The sequence below is a fragment of the Perna viridis genome, chromosome 6 (genome assembly GCF_037379345.1).
Source record: "Perna viridis isolate PV_CMFRI_1.1 ecotype Kerala chromosome 6, ASM3737934v1, whole genome shotgun sequence".
Classification (NCBI taxonomy): domain Eukaryota; kingdom Metazoa; phylum Mollusca; class Bivalvia; order Mytilida; family Mytilidae; genus Perna; species Perna viridis.
In genome coordinates, this window is record NC_142450.1 from 29,870,695 (window position 1) to 29,893,400 (window position 22,706).

The 22,706-nt window shown below is 32.2% G+C and overlaps 1 long non-coding RNA gene across 23 annotated transcripts in view; it reads left to right on the forward strand.

Moving 5' to 3' along the window:
• The first annotated feature begins 9,771 nt into the window (after positions 1-9,771).
• Positions 9,772-22,706, forward strand: part of LOC148614477 (uncharacterized) — a 39,153-nt gene continuing 26,218 nt past the window's right edge. The window contains exons 1-9 of one of the 23 annotated variants that reach the window (XR_015923674.1): positions 9,772-10,237; positions 12,100-12,186; positions 12,904-12,994; positions 13,123-13,202; positions 14,014-14,099; positions 17,574-17,763; positions 18,883-18,969; positions 20,046-20,212; positions 20,388-20,474. This is a non-coding gene — a long non-coding RNA (uncharacterized LOC148614477). The other 22 variants (XR_015923669.1, XR_015923672.1, XR_015923680.1 and 19 more) reach the window with 22 other exon arrangements.

The window sequence follows — 22,706 nt, forward strand, 5'->3', positions numbered from 1 at the left end:
ATATATCCACGATGATATGAGTCTAAAGTCTTATCAATACAATTCAAGTCTGGTTGGTTGACATAATACTGAAGAAACCCCTGGGTAGACGCCAGTTATACTGGAACAAAATGTATATCCCCGAGGGTATTCCAAACCAAGTCGTCAGAGTAAGACTAGACTGACTACCATCGTCATATCATATATTATTAACCTGAATTCGACACCCCTAAAACACTGAAGTTTTTTTTCTTGTACTTAAAATGGGGCTCCAATAATGTAGCTCCCTTGAACATATTCAGCACGTACTTATCGGTGCTGGATTCGGTATCTACTTCGATATTTTATAATTTTGAATGCCTCTTTTTAATATTTAACTTCCTACGTATTTGAATCTTATCGCTTTTTTGCTGCTTACGAGTGGTATCTCCTTGAAAAACGTGTACAATAAGCCAAAATTGGTACTCTTGAATTTAGATTGTCCAGACTAGATAAAGTCGAAAGTAATGTGGACTGGTCGAGACTTTTTGGGCTCATATTTTTACGTTTTATTCATATTTTATTTGTATTTAGTTCCTTTTACCTTTTAAACGTGGCTATTGTTCACTAATTTGTTATTCGTATTTAAATTTAATTTGTACCACTTCAAAACATGTATTATTTTCAAGCTATAGTTGTTGTCCACTAAGTCAAAACTAAAGTTCAAACGATAGGGGACACTTATATACACCCATATAAAGCTTTACATATTTCAAGTGACCTTTGGAATAGAAGTACATGTATAATTTGTGAAATACGCACTTTTGAACGTGATAGTGTTGTATTATCAAAGATCTGCTGATAGCTTATATCAATAACATTTCAATGCTAAAACTAAATGTGCATGATGGTTATGTACACTGTAAAATCTGATAAATAAGCTGTTTTTGATTTTGATGACGCCCGTTTTAGATAACTTTGTGCGATTTAAAATTGTACCTGTTTGTATGATCTCATTACCGAAAAAAGATAAAAACATCAGTGAAAGTAAGATATCTAAAATATATTTCTGTAGTTGAAGATTCCGTACTAGAAAATATGCTCCAACAACATCTTTACAAATAATCTCATCACAGCAAATTAATTTTTAAATAAGCAGAGCATTATCTTGTCAAGACGCCATATCCAATTCTATATAATTTACTATTTAAAACAATTTATCCCTCAAATATAAACAAGTAATTCGAAAAAAAATCACCCTTCTCATATCCAAGATGAATTTAAAGGAGACATATAACCAGTTCCGACTCACAGATGGGTTTAAATTCATTTGCTGCGTGAGACCTTCTTGTTTATACAATTTCTGAATCTTGAATTTTGAATTCTGAATTCTGAAACCTGAATGGTCCTTTTCGGCTTTCGTACATTTCCAAAATGATATTAATAGAAATTTGGATCGATTAAGTCGCTATGCCTACAAAATATAAACTTCTTTTGTAAAGGAGAACAAAGGGTACATTATTCGCGAATTATATTATTGTATTAAATGGATGATGATAATTTACTACAAGGGCAATATCATATATTCTTCAATCTTTAGAAAAAGAGTAATCAAGGGAACCAATGTTATAGCGGTCATCAATAGAATGTAATCCAGGGACAAAGACCAGACATGGAAAACATGGAACATAAAGTAACTAAAATCATACATACAAAGTAACAAAAGCAAATGAGCAACTCGGACTCCACTAAAAACTGGGAGCATGGACCAGGTGCACCGGTAGGGTAAGTGTCCTAAAAATGTCGATTGAGTGTAAACTTAATTTTGTCACACTGTCAACCTACCTCGGATTTTACTATGTTCATCAAGGTAACGACATCCATTATTTTATTTAAAAGCTGAGTTTATGATAAAGTTATATATAAATAAATGTATCAAATAATCAATGAACTATTTGTACCGAATATCCTTGTCAAACAGGCCTACGTAGATAAAACGATTAATTATTTCAACAAAAAGAAAAGAACTTGTGACGAATTTTTAAGCAAAAGCTATACTATATTAAATGCAAATCGCTCCTGGGACGAAGAGAACAAAATCAATGTGTATGCTTTGTTCGAAAAATATATACAGTGACGAATCAAGAGGTAGATATTCTACCTTATCTTGGACATTTAGTTAATCTGCTCTCAATTCTAATAACATTTTGGTTCCGTCCCAGACGAAGAAATATTGTATTTGAATCGCAATTACTGTCACCGAGTTATTTAAAAAAATTATGCCTTTATATTGTACATAACTTGGTTGAATAACTTTTGTTGCACCTTTATTGATAGTTGGCACGGTTGATATTACGAAATTCCACCACGGTTTATGAATGAAATGAACCCCATACTGAATATGCTACTTCCAAGGCCAAAATAACTTACCTATTCTGCATGGACACACAAGACTTTGGCACCGACCATTTTTATACTGAGGGGTGTGTGTGTGTGGGGAGGGGGAGGTGAGCCTTAAATTTTTAATATTGCCAATTTATTTTCTGCTTTTCTTCAAATTATTTATTTTTTCAATACCTATAATTATACTTATAATATAATTGAATTATATTGTTTGCCAGTCAAATTTACGGTAATCAATAAATGGAAAATATAACATAAATATCAAGGGAGGACATATGAAAGTAAAGACTCAGATAATCAGATATCTTTTTCTGGTTAAGACCAAATATAATTAATTAATAAAATTACTATTTTTGTTTTAAATTTGACGGGAATTTCAAAATCCGTATTTTTTTCACTTCAATTTCTTGTATTTAGGCACTATAATATACAAATATTTCAATTCTTGGTGACCAAAATAATATTTCTTTTTTTCTTTTTTTAACCTGATGTGGCTTTGGATTTGGAACATGTTTTTACACCAAAAAAGACAAATTTAGGCCAACAAATATATGGTAAGGAGTAAAAAAATAAAAAAAATAAAATCCTCCCGACCACCCCATATTTTTGTTGAGGGTTGTATAAAATTTACTTGGCCTAAACAAGACATGGCCTTGTCTGTAGCCAGGAATTGATGAGAAGCTGCGTTTTTTTTCTAAACCATAACGGAGCACGAGTAGGCCTTGGACTCAAGCAGGCCGGGATTAGTTGCCCCTGCGATTGCACGAGAAAGTCTGGGAGGCAGCGCACACCATCAATTATGCATGGCTAATGTAGAGTGGTCACCTTGTATACATTATCCTTTTAGCACCTCAAAATATATCAACTAGGCAAGAAGCAGTCTATGAGTAAATTCATGATTGTATATTATATCTAATTACAATTCTTGCATGTAATGTTTCTTATATAGAAAATAAAGGGTGACAGAAGACAACCTTGGCGTATTTCTTCTATGTCCATTGAAAAATGATGAGAGTATTGAATCGTGGATGACGTGGCATTGGCGTTTTTGTAGAGTCCTTGCATAAGCTTTACTTTTTGACAGGGATTCCACAGTGTATCAAAGTGCATTTATATTAACTATGCTAAGGCCTTCTTGAAGTCCTCGAAGTGTATGTAGAGGGGTGATTGCCATTCTATTTACTCCTCGATTATGACCCGTAACGTGGCAATTGGTTGCTGTAGATCCCGTGCAGCTCCGAGTGTCAAAAGAATAGGCCCACAGAAGCTCTAAGCTTGTCGTAAAAGGCAACTAAGTAGTTCTCAGAACCCTGACGGGGGCTAGGGAGCTCTGGCCACATAGCAACTGAGTTGTTTGTCCCAGGTAGTGGTATGGGGTAGCCCATGTCATTCTAGGTTTGTTATGCCATAATACGAAAAACCTGATCGCAAACCATGGTGGTGCAACGTGTTGGGAAAGATGCCACGTTCCTCGCACTTTAAATTACCTTTCTGTGGTATTCTACAGGAGTAGGAACCATTGGGCTCCGCCACAAAAGGCTAAATTGCCCGACCCTACCCACCTCTCCCAATTTCAATTGGCAATCAAAATTTGTCGACCCCATCATCCTTGTGTCCATTCCCATTTTTCATTTCATCATCATTTCATGTTCATTTTATCATCTGTTTCATGTTCATCGCCTGGATACAACTCAAATATTGCTGCTCGGGCATTAAAACCAAACAAAAAATCAATCAACCAATCGAGATGTTTTTTTTTTCGGGTTGATCTTCAAGACCTCAGGTGGATACTTGGTTCGGTTCTTTGGCTTTTCCAGTCCTTACTCGCAGGGCTTTTATGATTTCTTCTTTCCTGATTGGGCCAGTATAAACATCAAGGTCTTCACCAGGAGGTAGAGGTAGATCAGGCGCATCTGATATATCTTCTCCATTTAAGAAGTGGTCGATCTAGGTTTGTTATCACATAGCCGTCTTTGGCTTTCACTGGTTTGGATGTGTTGGTCTTTCTACCTACCAGTTTGCGTGTGATGTTGTACGCAGTTTTTGAGTCATTTCTATCAACTGTATTCTTTGCTTTTATAGCTAGCTCGTTGATATATGTTCTTTTATCCCGTCTGCTCCTTTCTTTTTACTTCATTTTAATGCTTATATGTTCGCTCGTCAACCATTCTTTCTGCAATCTTGCAATCTTGTCCTGACCTTGTCAAGTTGTACCTAAACAGAACTATGCTTCTCAGTCGTCTCAATTGTATCGTCAGATAACCATGGCTCGTATTCCTTCTTTGAGAATCTTCATGGCATGTGGTGTTATATGTGGATTTTACTCTTTCCCATTGTTTGCATACTTCGCTTCTTCTTTATAATATACTTTCGCCTTCTAATCTGATCTTGTCCTGTTGTCCTGGCTATCTTGATCTTAAATTTAGCCACTACAAGTTGATGGTCGGATGCTCTTTTAGCACCTTGATAAGCTCTTACGTCTGTCATGCTCATTCACCATCTCCTGGCGACTATACTGTAGTCTATCTGGTTTTTAGTTTTCGTCTCTGGAGATACCCAGGTCGTTTTGTGTATATCCTTGTGAGGGAGTGGGAATGTCGTATCTCCTATGACCAGATCGTTCTGGGAGCAAACATCTGCATTTTGAGTTCTCCTAAATCGTTGATGTCACCAATTCATTCCTTCTCGGTGATGAGTTCCCTCCCTGTGTTATCTTAATTTTCAAACTTTGGCATTCATGTCACCCATTTTAATCAAGATGCCCCAAGTGTTGTCCAATCTAGGGCAGCTCGAGCTGGTTGTAAAACTCTTCTTAATCTTCTTCCTCTGCTACGTTGGTTGTAGCGTAGCATTGAATGACTGTTATCTTTGACATAAATCTTGCCACGATAATTCTTTCACTCACAGGATTCCATTTGATGAATGATAATATGGCATTCATGTTGAGTGAGATTTCTACCCCTTGTTGATGGTTACCATCCTTGTTTGGTGGTTTTAGAGTAAAGTAGAGTTTGTCCTGAAGATAGTATGATCGCTCCAGATGACGTCCGAAATATCAAGGTTGTAACGGTCCATTTATATTGCAGCCTGGGTAGCTTTTCCGGTTTTGTATAATGTCTCCACCCTCCAGCTTTTAACCATCGAGGCAATCTTAAGGGAGAAAAGTTTCATCGGCGGATGAAAAATAATAGTTAAGTGAAATCGAATGTATTTTGTAATACATAAACACGTATCACAAGTATAATTTACGAATGGCATCAGATCACATAGTGAAAATATTAATTAGTTTCGTAATTAAATGTATTGTGTAAAAGATACATATTTGAAAACAAAAAACATGTACCGATTTTATCTTCAACAGATAAATAGAGCTATGGAGTAATATTTATAGTTTAATTGTTTATGAAAGACGTGCATTATGGTTTGACCAGAGTCTGCATTGGTGATGGTTCTAATAACTGAGAGCATTCTGGGTCATTAATTATATAAGACAAGAAACAAATGTGAGATGTGTGTAATATTGGAGAGTATTTTGTTACAAATGTTTATAACTTTTTGTTTTTGTTTTTGTTTTTGTTTTTTGTTTTTGTTTTTATTGACTTTAAGTCTGATAGCATACGTTCTGCTAGTGGGCAGAACAAGCTGTATATTTTGCAGCCGAGTAAGTTTTTAATGAATTAAAACTGTTGAGATTGATGACCAGGGAACATTATAAACGACGTTATGTAACTCTATTTTTTCCCAAAATTTATCGTTTAAAATCGTGCTATAAATGAAAACATAATCCCGCCTGTTTACCTGAATATGATTAAAACAAATAACTTTCAGGGCAGGTTGTACGAACGCAACTATTTTTATTGGTAATATGAGTATATCATATACATATAAGAGTACTAAACCATTAATTTGTAGGTTTACCGTGAAAGAATTTTTTTAAACTGATATTGTAACTAGTATTGGGCAAGCTTTGAGGTGACTAGGATTATGCAAATCAGAAGGTACAGGGTTACATTCAGTCCTCGATTTTAATACATTTTTTGCTTTGCGTTAATAACTTTGCTACATACAGTCTCTTGCAATTGGGTAATAAAAATTATTCCTGGCAGATTAAAACTGAAATAAACCTAATACTTTTTTCACGTTTGTCAAATATTCAGAGCCAAATAAGAATCTGATAATGACATAGTATGAAGGACTTTTTGTTGCATGCCATCCAATTGTAAGTTTGTAAAAGCCATTTATAAAAAATTCTTTCTTAATCTAATAGTTTGTTTCAGTTAATGCTCCTCCATACCTTGGTACACTCATATTGTCTGTTTTATTACACTATCATTCCAACTAAGTCATACACATCTGCATCATCAATATTTTAATTGCTGCTCATCATATTGTTGGTTAGACTGTTCAAGACTCAGTCAATGACTTTGTTATCATGTATGTTTTAACACTCTAGTGATACCAATATATATATATATATATATATATATATATATATATATATATATATATATATATATATATATATTTGCGCCTTTGCCGTTTTGGGAGAAAAATTTTACTCAAAATATATGACTTTAGGCGAAACTTTGATTTAGGCGAAAAAAGTGGTGTCGCCCTTATTTTCAAGTGTGTAATTTAAGTTCTTTTACATGTTTTTATGCCTTTTCCTTTTGCATGTGAGTACCCAGTGTGCCAATTTATAACATATCTTAACCTGAAACTGATTTAGTCACGCGTTTCGATTTAATGCCCTTTCATCTGCATACCTGCCTATATCGTCAATACGTGAATAATCGTCGTTGAGCGAACTTTACAAATTCATTAATTTCTTTCTTATTTTATATATATATATTGTAGAGACAGTTGTTAACCGATGTAAAATACAGAATCACATTTTGGTAATGATTTTTTCCAAATAAACACAAAAACAATAACATTTTATTAAACACATAAAGTTTCAAAATGTAACATATACTTTTTGGTGCGTATATCGGATTACAACACAATTTGATTGGTTGGAAATATCTAACAGAAAAATGACGTTTAGTCCTTATTTGGACATAGAAATTAATAACAAAATTTACTATAATGTACTATGTTGACCTAGTTAAACAAAATTTATAAAATATTGACGTGTTTTGTTTACACATAATTTGCTTTTTGTCCTTGTTTTCTGACAACAAAATGTTATGTCATAGATATGTTACACCTTCTAATAGATACAGAAAGAAATGTTGAAATAATCAATAACGAAAGGAATGTCATTAAACAGTTTAATCATCAAACTGCATAGCGTTTTGATATGTGAAGAAGTAATTGAAGAGAAATGTTTGTCAAAATATTAGCTACTTCTGTCATATAAGATAAAGATATCTTAGAAAATTAATATTATTCTCTATCAAGGCTACCGGAGATGACAGGTGTATAAATAAACTGAAATATTCAACCAATTGCTACATTGCGGGCTTTGTAGGAGTCCATTGTTTAGTAGGAAAATTCTCACTTTACTCAATAACCACGGAGAAAAAAAAACTTGAGATCGATGACTCGGTGTCGTTACAAGCAGATTTATTGAGGTATTTATGAATCACAGGGGCGTCGTTTACTGTCGCATTACCATTACTGGTAACGTATAAGAGATACAACAAACGATTCATAATACTAGGGTTGATACAACCCGGGGATGTATAAGCCTCTACTTTAGATAACTACGTATCAGACAACGATCCTTCACAAGTTTGATTGAAAGAATTTCAAATCTTCTGCCGTTCCCAATATAAATGTAAATGGGCATTTGTATTTAATTAAGTTTTTTTTGTTGGAATAAAAATCTTGCACTTATTGCATTCCAAACTTCTTTAATTCTTTTTTTGATTTGATGAATAAAAAAATGTGATACTGATCAGATAGGTATAATCAATAAAGCATTCGCTTTCCACAAATATATCAGGTATGATATCAATTTGAACAATGGCAAACACAATTTTATAAGATCGTTTTTTCGATTTATGACTGATAAAATTCTATAACCAAGGCTAAACATACATTAGTCGTTGCAGTATATGTAATAAAACATTTCGTTAAGGGTTAAGTATTATTTTGGTTATTGCATGTCCTTCGTTGTTTGTGTCTGTTACTGATGTCTGCTTTTGTCCCTGGTATACATTCTTTTGTTTTCTGCTGGAATCTTGGTTCTCTTGATCACACTTCCTTTTGAACCAGAAAAAATATCAAATTCAAGTCAACGAATTATGATGTTGATTGATAATCGTTAGGAATGTAATGGAGAAATAAGTAGGATAAATTCCCTGATCATGTTTTGTAATGCATTATTATCAATGTATCAGACTTTTCTTGTTTATTATTCGAGTTTTCTTGTAAGGCATACTTAATAAATCATTCGTCTAAGCTATTGGCTTAGTGATGACAACATTAATATGAAAGAATCATTTTTGTTTGTTCTGATTTTTTAAAATATTATTATTTACAATATTTGTATAGCGCCAATCTAAACTGCATTTATTCTAAGCGCTTTACAGCATATAAATGATACACAATACAAAGTATGTAGTAATCAACACCTAAAATTATACAAAAGAAAATGAAAGGAGAAATATTTTTCAGAACAGTAATTATGTATCTTAGATATAGAAATGTGTAAAACCACAAAAGAAAAGACGAACAAAAAAAAAAAAAAAAAAAAAAAAATTACAAACTATGTAATTAAAGGATAATTAAGTATTAAAACATTATTTAAATAGTATAAAAATAGAAATTTTCAGACGACATGACATACTTTATCATTGTTACGCTAATGATTCGCAGATATATTTAGTAATTGAACCAATTAACAACTGGTTCGAAATATCTACACGACTTGAAGCTTATGTTGCGGACATCAGCTCATGGATGACTAGCAATCTGTTAAAGCTCAACCAAGATAAGAATGTATTACTGAATCTAAAAATTATAGCAAAAGTAAAAATATCTAGAAAATAGATATTTTGATCATTTCAATGAAATAAGAAGAATTAAAAACAATAAAAACAAATATTTCCATTTAAATAAAATAAAACTCCGAAACATAAAATTACTGTGTTAAAAATACCAGTGATAAAATAGATCAATAAAATCATATTGTAACAGATACAAACCCCTGCGAAACTATGTTTTGACTAAAGCCCCGTGCAGGTCCGGGTGTTAAAAACATAGGCCTGCAGCAGCGCTAAGCTTGTCGTATAAGGCGACTAAATAGTGCTCAGAAACCTAGCCGGGGGCTAGGCGCTCTGCCCACAGAGCAACTGGGATGTGTGCCCCAGGTGGTGGAATGGGATACCCCTGGCGTGTTACATGCTGGGGTTGTCAGGCTATAATACGGAAAACCTGACCGCAAACTATAGTGGTGCACCGTGTTGGGAAAGATGCCACGTTCCTCGCACGTTAAAGAACCCTGTTGTGGTATTCGAAAGGAGTAGGAACCTTTGCGCTCCGCCACAGGAGACTAAATTGCCCGACCTTACCCATCCCCTCTTTTTCCAGTGGCAATCAACCCTATTATCCTTGTGACCCATCCTTTTTTTTCATTTCATGTTCATTTTATCATCCATTTCATGTTCATTGTCTGAATATAGCTGAAATATTGCTGCTCGGACGTTAAACCCCAACAAACAAACAGATGTTTTGACTAAAAGAGCACAATGTGAAGATTTATTTCGCCCTAATCCTGAAAAAAAAATGCAGGATGTTTATATCATGCCGTTGTGTTCCAAAATTTACTGATATGTAAAGTATATTAATTCTGATATAAGGTTTAGCATTGCATTAGCAACATGAGTTTATGTTTAATATCTAGCTAAGAATGGCATACAGTAAAAAGGTAACAATTATTAACCCATAATTATTACATGCACAATACGACAAGCTTTAAAGAGTTCAAAATGCTACCACCAGATTGATGTCACGGCGCAGGAAATATGACCATATAGCACTTGGTTTAACTGACCTACACTGGTTATCTGTTGAATTCTAATGAAAATACGAACTTATCTTATGCTTTTATGCTTTATAGCACTGCATGGTATAGCTCCAGCATATCTCCAAAAGCTTCTGACTCTATATTGCCCATCAAGATCACTACGCTCCCAGACCTCTGTGACACGTGAAACGTCAAGAGTGAAAACGAAATCGTACGGTGATCGTAGGTTCGACAAGGCAGCTGCCACTTTATGGAATAATCTTCCCAGTAAACTGCGAGTTTAAAACCGTCAGTATTCTATTATTACACATTCGTTAAACTCAACTGCAATAAATTTAAAGACGATATCTAATGCTTGATTGCACAAAAACATTGCGTTTTCATGAAATTATAAAAAAAAATATATTGTATCATTTTCATGAGTTAGGAGAATCCTCTCCTCAAAATACGCTCTTTCGGGTGAAACATATTTTTTTACAATATATCTGAACAGCTTTTAAATGTAAGCATAAGTATCATACATATACACAATTCAGCACAGATTAACTGCAATGCACATATTATTTTAGATAACTTAATGCTTTAATGCACAGAAACATTGCGTTCTCATAAAATTTTCAGATGTTTAGAATGGCTGAAACCGTTAACGACAATATGTTTTTGATCAATAAAATGTTGGGTTTGTATCTTAATATTGATGCGTTCGAGGTCATGATTCTTGGAGATGACATACATGTAGTGATAAAAAAAATATTTGTTTGATCCGAGTGACTTCTCTTAAAAGATCCCATACCTGTGCATTAGATGTTGTGATTTTCATAATAAATCAATAGGCGTAAGCTTTAAAGTATATCTTGTACTAGAAGTTATGCATTGATTTGTTGACGGATGTTGAGAGATATGAGGTCGATGAATACATGATTGCCCGGGCATGTAATGGTGAATGAGAAAGAAATTAAGATCATTCTATTACTAATTTTCTATGTAGGAATAAATTATCATGAGCCGCAGCTATATTTAGTATTTCCTTTTCTTTACATTATCCGACATTTTTATGTGATGAGAAAATCAAACTTTTAAATGTAAGCATAATTATCTTACATTTACACAATTCAGCAGAAATCAACTGTAGTTATAAAAAATCTATACTACGTTTGATCTGAATGAATTCTGTGAAAAGATTTCATATCTGTGCATTAGTTTTTTTGTGGTTTTCTTCATAAAACAATTGGCGTTAACTTTGACTTATATCTTGCTCTAGAAGTAATGAATTGATATGTTGACGAATATTGACAGAAATGAGGGTAATGAATACATAATTGTCCGGACATGTAATGGTGAATGTGTTAGAAATTAAGATCATTCTATTACTAACTTTCTTTGTAGGAATGAATTATCACGAGCAATAAAGATATTTAGTATTTCCTTTTATTTACATTATCCGAAATTAATGTGTAATGAGAAAGTCAATCTTTCATCTGTTATGATAAAGTAATTATTAATTATTTGCTTCATTTTAAAATGAAAGTACCAAGAACGTAAACACTATGTATAGAAGTTCAATATTGGCGAAGAAAGTATTTTAATTTTATTGATTTACTTTAAATTTTACTTATATCTTAGGGAGAATCATTTTTCTTAACCACATGATAAAATCGAAGAAAAAGTTCATTTAACACCAGCTCTATCAGTGTATTCAATAATTTCTCTCGAAGTAAGTATCGGAAAGCGAAGGCATTATATGAATATACTGTACTTTTTAGGACTTAGGCGAAATCTGTCCTCAAAATAGACTCTTTTGGGCGAAACAAAGTTGAGGATGAAAATTTCAAAATCGCGTGTATTAAAGCGTAAGTATTCGTCTTTTACACTACAGCAGAAATCAACTGCAAAGCACTTTATTAAGGAATTCGTTATTGAACCGAAACATGGTGTTTTCATGAAAGTTTGAGATGTTCTGAATCGCCAATATATATATACTAATCTTTGCAATGTATGTAAAAGCATCATTATATAATGGTAAGTTTATACGAAAACGAAAAAGCTGTTTTTTACATTGGCAAATATGAGTTTATTTGAAAGTGTTATTGCTAAGAGTTAGGGACAATCTTTGACTATTCATTTTTTTTTTCTACTAAAGCCCTGGATTTGTAATGAATACATTATTTCATAAAAGCTATGCGACATTCCCTATTTGTATTTCAAGATAGCATCTGACCGGTATTAAATAAATTATTATTTAGTGCTTTTGAAAACGAAAATGTTGCATTCGCACTATTCCTTTTTGGGACGAACTGATATAAAAACATGTACTTGCTCTAAATGTGCAGAATTAAGATGTCGTTTTCAAAAGAAACGTATTTTGTCACTGCATATTTATCTTAACTTTCAATCATTTTAGGGTTAATCATTGTTTCTTTTTAATGTATGTAATCTTAGCTTGATATTAAACATAAACGTATGTTGTTAATGCAATGCTAAACTTTATATCAGAATTAGTATATTTTTCTTTTCAGTAAATTCTTGAATACAACGGCATTATGAAAATATCCTCTATTTTTTCTCAGGACTTGGGCGAAACAAATACTCAAACTATGCTCTTTTGGGTGAAACATAGTTACGCAATGTATTGTATCGTATCTGTTAGAATATGAAACTGTAAGTATCCTAATATTATATATTCGTTAAACCCAAAAGCAATAAATTTTAAGAAGGTATATAATGCTTAGTTGCACAAACACATTGCGTATTAATGAAATTTTAAAATTATATTGTATCTTTTTCAGGATTCAGGCGAATCCTTTCCTCACAATACGCTCGTTTGGGTGAAACATATTTTTACAATATATCTGAACAGCTTTTAAATGTAAGCATAAGTTTCATACATTTACACATTCAGGACAAATAAACTGCAATGCAATTGTTATTTTAAATGACTTTTAATACTTAAATGCAAAGAAACATGGCGATCTCATGAAATATTGTAATTTTTAGTATAGTCGATATCGTTAGCGACAATATGTTTGATCAATAAATGATCACTAAATTGTTGTTTTTTGTATTTTAATAATGTTACGTTCAAGTTAATAATTCTCAGAGGTGACATTAATAAAAATATGTTTTGTTTGATCAGAATGGATGCTCTTAAATGATCCCATATCTTTGCATCAGTTTTTGTAGTTTTCATAATAAAACAATCGGCGCTAACTTTCCTTTAAGCCTGTACTAGAAGTTATGAATTGATTTGTTGACGGATGTTGACAGATATAAGGTTGATGAATGTGTTAAAATTTAAGATAATTCTAGTGCTAATTTTTTTTGTAGGAATGAATTATCACAAGCCGTAGAGATAATTAGACTTTCTATTTATTTACATTATCCCGTTATGTGTGAAATTCAAACTTTCATCCGTTATGAATAAGTAATTATTGTTTTTTGGCTTCGAAAACATTTTGTAAATTTTGAGATGAAAGTAGCAAGAATGTATACACTATGTACAGAATATCAATTTTGCCGAACGAAGTAATTTTATTAAATTGCATACATGTATTTACTTTAAATTTTAATCATAAAAAAAACATTTTACAGAGGGCTGCTCTATCAGTGTATACAATAATTTCTCTCAAAACAAGTATCGGAAAGCGAAGGCATAATATGAATATCCTCTATTTTTTAAGAACTTGGGCGAAATCTTTTCTCAAAGTAGACTCTTTAGGCGAAACAAAGATAAGCATGGAAATTTCAACAACCCTTGTATTAAAACGTAAGTATCCGTCTTTTACATTACAACAGAAAACAACTGCAAACCACTTTCTTAAGGAATTTTTATGTGTTCATGACAGTTCGAGATCTTCTGAATCGCCAACATATATGTGTAAAAATTTTTGTGATGTTATGAAATAACATCATTAAGTAATGGTAAGTTTATAAAATAACGAAAAAGCTGTTTTTTGTTTTTTTTACATTGGGAAATATGAGTTTATTTGATAAAGTAATTGCTAAGAGTTAGGGACAATTCTTCGACTATTTATTCTCTTTTTTACCCCACTAAAGCCCTAATGAAAACACTTTCTTTATAAAAATTATCTGACATTCCTACTTTTTAGTAGAAGATGGCATTTGACGGGTAGTAAATAAATCAATGCTTATTGCTTTTGAAAATAAAATTTTGTAGTCACACTATACCTTTTTCTTAGAGAAACTGAATTAAAGAATAAAAATAATAATAATAAGTATCCGTCTTTTACACTACAGCAGAAATCAACTGCAAAGCCCTTTATTTAGGAATTCTTATGTATTCATAACAGTTTGAGATGTTTTGAATCGCCAACATATATGTATAATTTTTTTTGCACTGTATGAAATAACATCATTATATAATGGTAAGTATATAGGAAAACGAAAAAGCTGTTTTTTTACATTGGCAAATATGAGTTACTTTGATAGAGTAGTTGCTGAGAGTAAGGGACAATGAGAAATAGAAATCAATAACAAAACTTTCTATAATAATGTACTATGTTGACCTAGTTAAACCAAATTTATAAAATATTGACGTGTTTTGTTTACACATAATTTGCTTTTTGTCCTTGTTTTCTGACAACAAGATGTTATGTCATAGATATGTTACACTTTCAAATAGATACAGAAAGAAATGTTGAAATAATTAATAATGAAAGGAATGTCATTAAGCAATTTAGTCGTCAAACTGCATAGCGTGTACAGTCGATATGTGAAGAAGTAATTAAAGAGAAATGTTTGTCAAAATATTAACAACTACGGTCATATAAGATAAAGATATCTTAGAAAATTAATATTATTCTCTATCAAGGCTACCGGAGATGACAGGTGTATAAATAAACTGCAATATTCAACCAATTGCTACATTGTGGGCTTTGTAGGAGTCCATTGTTTAGTAGGAAAATTCTCACTTTACTCAATAACCACGGAGAAAAAAAACTTGAGATCGTGACTCGGTGTCGTTACAAGCAGATTTACTGAGGCATTTCTGAATCATGTAGGCGTCGTTTACTGTCGCATTATCATTACTTGTAACTTATAAGAAATACAACAAACGATTTATAATACAAGGGTTGATACAACCCGGGGATGTATATGCTTCTTCTTTAGATAACTACGTATCAGACAACGATCCTTCACAAGTTTGATTGAAAGAATGTCAAATCTTCTGCTGCTCCCTATACACATGTAAATGGGCATTTGTGTTTAATTAAGTTTTTTTTTGTTAGAATAAAAATCTGTCGCGTTATTGCATTCCAAACTTATTATTTCTTTTTAATTTGATGAATAATAAAATGCAATACTGATCAGATAGGTATAATCAATAAAGCATTCGTTTTCCACAAATATATCAAGTATAATATCAATTTGAACAATGGCAAACACAATTTTATCATATTTTTATTTTTTTCGATTTATGATTGATTAAATTCTATAACCAAGGCTACACTTGCATTAGTCGTTGCAGTATTTGTAATAAAACATTTCATTAAGGGTAAAGTATTATTTTGGTTATTGCATGTCCTTCGTTGTGTGTGTCAGTTACTGATGTCTGCTTTTGTCCCTGGTATATATTCTTTTGTTTTCTGCTAGAATCTTGATTCTCTTGATTACACTTCCTTTTGTGCCAGAAAAAATATAAAATTCAAGTCAACGAATTATGAGGTATGCAATGGAGAAATAAGTAGGATAAATAATGTTTTGTAATGCATTATTATCCACAAATTCGTACTGATATAATTATTTCTTTGTAATCAAATGTATCAGACTTTTCTTGTTTATTATCGGGTTTTCTTCTAAGGCATACTTACTAAATCATTCTTCCAAGCTTTTAGCTTGGTGATGACAACACCATTTTTTTTAGTTATTATTTACAATATTTATATAGCGCCAATCTAAACTGCATTTACTCTAAGCGCTTTACGGCATACAAATGATATACAATACAAAGTATGTAGTAATCAACACCTACAATTATACAAAAGAATGTGAAAAGAGAAATATTTTTCAGAGCAGTAATTATGTATCTAAGATATAGAAATTTGTAAAGTAAAAAAAGACGAACAAAAACAAAACATAATTATAAATTATGTAATTAAAGCATAATTAATTATTAAAACATTATTTAAATAGTATAAAAATATTAGATACAAATTTTCAGACAACATGACATGCTTTATCATTGTTACGCTAATGATTCGCAGATATATTTAGTAATTGAACCAATTGACAACTGGTCCGAAATATCCACACGAATTGAAGCTTATGTTGAGGACATCAGCTCATGCATGACGAGCAAGCTGTTAAAGCTCAACCAAGATAAGAATGAATTACTGAATCTAAAAATTATAGCTAAAGTAAAAATATCTCGAAAATATATATATATTTATCATTTGAATGAAATAAAAAGAATTAAAAACAATAAAAAATGTTTCCATTAAAAAATAAAAATTCAAAACATAACATTACTGTGTTAAAAATGCCAGTGATAGAATAGATCAATAAACTCATATTCTAACAGATACAAAACCCTGCGAAACTATGTTTCGACTAAAATAGCAGAATTTGAGGATTTATTTCGCCCTTATCCTGAGAAATAAATGCAGGATGTTTATATCATGCCGTTGTATTCCAGAATTTACTGATATGTAAAGTATATTAATTCTGATATAAAGTTTCGCATTGCATTAACAACATGAGTTTATGTTCAATATCTAGCTGAGGATGACGTACAGTAAAAAAGAAACAATGATTAACCCATGATTATTACGTGCACATTACGACGTTACGGCAAATTCTGCTCTTTCATGGTTTCTCTCGTATTTACAAAGAAGGACTCAATAAGTATCCGAGGAAGCCATCCAACCCAATTCGATCAAATTAAACTTTGGCGTTCAGCAGGGACCTGTTTTTGGGTCCAGAGTTCATTGTATGTTTTCTTAGCCTATCGGATACACTTGGGCAAAGATTGACCGAATTCGTTGTTACATTACGGACAGTGCTTGCAAAACTCTAACATCGAGATTGGAATACGGCAACTCCCTTATATATGGCGTGAAATCTAGTAGCTTGAACAAGCTTCAAAGAGTTCAGAATGCTACCGCCAAATTGATATTACAGCGCAGAAAATATAACCTAATAGCACTTGGTTTAATTGACCTACACTGGTTACCTGTTGAATTCCGATGTCAATACATACTGATCTTATGCTTTTTTATAGCACTGCATCATGTGCATGGTATAGCTCCAGCATATCTTCAAAAGCTTCTGAGTCTATACCGCCCATCAAGATCACTACGCTCCCAGAAATCTGTGACACTTGAAACGCCAAGAGTGAAAACGAAATCGCACGGTGATCGTAGGTTCGACAAGGCAGCTGCTACTTTATAGAACACTCTTCCCAGTGAACTGTGAGTTTTAAACTATAAGTATCCTAATATTACACATTCGTCAAACTCAACTGCAATAAATTTAAAGACGGTATCTAATGCTTGAATGCACAAAAACATTGCGTTTTCATGAAATTATAAAAAATATATTGTATCATTTTCATGAGTTAGGAGAATCCTCTCCTTAAAATACGCTCTTTCGGGCGAAACATATTTTTACAATATATCTGAACAGCTTTTAATTGTAAGCATAAATATCATACATATACACAATTCAGCACAGATCAACTGCAATGCATATATTATTTTAGATGACTTCTAATGCTTTAATGCACAAAAACATTGCGTTCTCATAAAATTTTGAGATGTTTAGAATGGCCGAACCCGTTAACAACAATATGTTTGATCAATAAAATGTTGGTTTTGTATCGATTCGTTCGAGCTCATGATTCTTGGAGATGACATACATGTAATGATAAAAAAAAAAAAAATTATTTGATCCGAGTGACTTCTCTTAGAAGATCCCATATCTGTGCATTAGTTTTTGTAGGTTGTTTCATAACAAAACAATAGGCGTTAACTTTCAAGTATATCTTGTACTAGAAGTTATGAATTGATTTGTTGACGGATGCTGAAAGATATTAGGTTGATGAATAAATAATTGTCCGGGCATGTAATGGTGAATGTGTTAGAATTTAAGAAAATTCTATTGCTAAATTTCTTTGTTGGAATGAATTATCACTAGCCGTAGAGATAATTAGATTTTCTTGTTATTTACATTATCCCGATATGTGTGTGTAATGAGGAATTCAAACTTTCATCTGTTATGAGTAAGTAATTATTGATTATTGGCTTCGAAACAATTTGTAAATTTTGAAATGAAAGTAGCAAGAATGCATACACTATGTATAGAATTTCAATATTGCCGATGAAAGTATTTTAACTTGATTGCATACTTTAAATTTTAATTATATCTTAGGGAGAATCATCGTTCGTTACAATATGATAATTTCTACTTGTTTAAGATCAAAGAAAAAAATCAATTTACAGCGGGAAGCTCTATCAGTAAATACAATAATTTTTGTCAAAATAAGTATCGGAAATCGAAGGCATGATATAAATATCCTGTATTTTATTAAGGACTTGGGCGAAATCTTTCCTCAAAATAGACTCTTTTGGGCGAAACAAAGATGAGCATGAAACTTTCAACAACCCTTGTATTAAAACGTAAGTATCCGTCTTTTACACTACAGCAGAAATTAACTGCAAAACACTTAATTAAGGAATTCTTATGTGTTCATGACAGTTTGAGATGTTCTGAATCGCCAACATATATGTATAAAATTTTTGCACTGTATGTAATAACATCATTATATAATGGTAAGTTTATACGAAAACGAAAAAACTGTTTTTACATTGGCAAATATGAGTTACTTTGATAGAGTAGTTTCTAAGAGTTAGGGACAATTCTTGCACTATTTATTTTCTTTTTATTAAAGCCCTGGATTCGTAATGAAAACGCATTTTTATAAAAGTTATCCGACATTCCTAATTTGTAGTTCAAGATAGCATCTGACGGGTAGTAAATAAGTCATTGTTTAGTGCTTTTGAAAATAGAATATTATATTCTCACTATACCTTTTCTTTAGAGAAACTGATATAAAGAAAAAACATGGACTTACTCTATATGTGCAGAATCTCGATGTTCTTGTTCACAAAAAGTATTTTGTCAATGCATATTTATCTTACTTTTCAACCATTGAAGGGTTAATCATTGTCTCTTTCTACTAAAGGTTATTCTTAGCTAGATATTAAACGAAAACTCATGTTTTAATGCAATGCTCAGTTTTATATCATAATTAGTGTATTTTTCATTTCAAAAAATTCTACAATACAATAGCATCATGAAATTATCCTGTATTTTTTCTCAGGACTTGGGCGAAACAAATACTCAAACTGTGTTCTTTTGGGCGAAACATAGTTTCGTAAGGTTAATTGCATACATGTATTTACTTTAAATTTTAATCATATCGTAGGGAGAATCATCGTTCGTTACCATATTTTTAAGGTAAAAAAAATCATTTTACAGCGGGCAGCTCTATCAGTGTATACAAAATTTCTCTCAAAACAGGCATCGGATAGCGAAGGCATGATATGAATATCCTGTATTTTTTCTCCGGACTTGGGCGAAACAAATACTCAAACTGTGCACTTTTGGGCGAAACATAGTTTCGAAGGTAAATTGCATACATGTATTTACTTTAAATTTTAATCATATCATCTTTCGTTACCGTATTATTAAGGTAACAAAATCATTTTACAACGGGCAGCTCTATCGTTGTAAACGATAATTTCTCTCAAAACAAGTATGGCAAAGCCAAGGCATGATATGAATATCCAGCATTTTTTCCGGATTTCGGCGAAACAAATACTCAAACTGTGCACTTTTGGGCGAAACATAGTTTCGAAGGTTAATTGCATACATGTATTTACTTTGAATTTAAATCTTATCATCGTTCGTTACCGTATTATTAAGGTAACAAAATCATTTTACAACGGGCAGCTCTATCGTTGTAAACGATAATTTCTCTCAAAACAAGTATGGCAAAGCCAAGGCATGATATGAATATCCAGCATTTTTTAAGGACTTGGGCGAAATCGTTCCTCAAAATAGACTCTTTTGGGCGAAACAAAGATGAGCATGAAAACTTCAACAACCCTTGTATTAAAACGTAAGTATCCGTCTTTTACACTACAGCAGAAATTAACTGCAAAGCACTTTATTAAGGAATTCTTATGTGTTCATGACAGTTTGAGATGTTCTGAATTGCCAACATATATGCATAAAAATTTTTGCACTGTATGTAATAACATCATTATATAATGGTAAATTTATACGAGAACGAAAAAACTGTTTTTACATTGGCAAATATGAGTTACTTTGATAGAGTAGTTTCTAAGAGTTAGGGACAATTCTTCCACTATTTATTTTCTTTTTGTTTTTTATTAAAGCTTTGGATTCGTAATGAAAACACTTTTTTATAAAAAATATCCGACATTCTCAATTTGTACTTCAAGATAGCATATGACGGGTAGGAACTAAATCACTGTTTAGTGTTTTTTTGTTTTGTTTTTTTTTTGTTTTTTGTTTTTTGTTTTTTGTTTTTTTTTTGTTTTTCAAATAAAATGTTGTAGTCACACTATACCTTTTTCTTAGAGAAACTGAATTAAAAAAAAACATGGACTTGCTTTATATGTACAGAATCTCGATGTTGTAAACAAAAACTATTTTGTCACAGCATATTTATCTTACTTTTCAACCATTTTAGTGTTAATTATTGACTCTTTCTACTGTATTTCATTCTTAGCTAGATATTAAACACAAACTCATTTTTAATGCAATGCTCAACTTTATATCAGAATTAGTATATTTTTCATTTGAGTAAATTCTTAAATACAACGGCATTATATAAATATCCTGTATTTTTTCTCAAGACTTGGACGAAACAAATACTCAAAAACTGTGCTCTTTTGTGCGAGACATAGTTTCGTAAGGTTAATTGCATACATGTATTTACTTTAAATTTAAATCATGTCATAGGGAGAATCATCTTTCGTTACCATATTATTAAGGTACAAAAAATCATTTTACAGCGGGTAGTTCTATCAGTGTATACAATAATTTCTTTCAAAACATAATCGGAAAGCGAAGGCATGATATGAATATCCAGTATCTTTTTAAGGACTTGGGCGAAATCTTTCTTCAAAATAGACTCCTTTGGGCGAAACAAAGATAAGCATTAAAATTTCAACAACCCTTGTGTTAAAACGTAAGTATCCGTCCTTTGCACTACAGCAGAAATCAACTACAAAGCCCTTTATTCTGATGTGTTATTGAACAGAAAATAGGCATATTCATGACAGTTTGAGATGTTCTGAATCGCCAACATATATGTATAAAATGTTTTGCACTGGATGTAATAATATCATTATATAATGGTAAGTTTATAAGAAAACGAAAAAGATGTTTTCTTCATGGGCAAATATGAGTTTATTTGAAAGTGTTATTACTAAGAGTTAGGGACAATTCTTTGACTTTTTATTTTCTTTGTTTTCTACTAAAGCCAACGATTCGTTATGAAAGAGTATACAAGGGAACCAAGGTAATAGCGGTAATCAAAAGAATTTAATCCAGGGACAAAGACCAGACATGGAAAACAGACATACACAACAAAGAACATAAAGAAACTAAAATCATACATACAAAGTTACAAAAGTAAATGAGGAACTCGGACTCCACTAAAAACTGGGAGCATGGACCAGGTGCACCGGTAGAGTAGCTTTTCTAGAAACACCCGCCGAGTTGTTCATAAAAAGTCAAGTCCGGGGTAGACGGACGAGGAAAAGAAGCCTATGACCCGTCAAATAAATTAGTTCTCCTGGTGCTGATGGATACACCATAACGATTCACGAGTTCATGATGACGACCATAAAACTTCTGTAGTGATAACTTCAATCTTGCAGCAACATAACCCTGTACCAGAAGCCTATTTGTTAGAGTTCTAGCGCGAAACAAAAAGTCTGCGTAGTTTCGGCAAGCTCTGGCATAACGTATGAATTGAGATTTGAACACTCCATACACAGGAGCCGAAGGGATGTTGCCACAGATGAAAGGAAAGTTGACAATTCTGAACGAAATGTCATCACGTTTGTCGTAAAGTTTGGTCAATAGGTTTCCTTTATCATCGATTTCTATGTGTAGGTCAAGATATGAGGCTGACTTCACAGTGTTTGTAGTATCCTTTATCTCAAGTACTTTTGGGTAGATGCGATGTATCAAATCCCCGAAATTAGGATTGTTTAAAGATAATACGTCATCTATATAGTGGAAACTGAGATTGAAGGATCTAGCCAAACGATATTCTTTCTTTCTGATCAGATCAGCTATACAGACAGCCTCATAA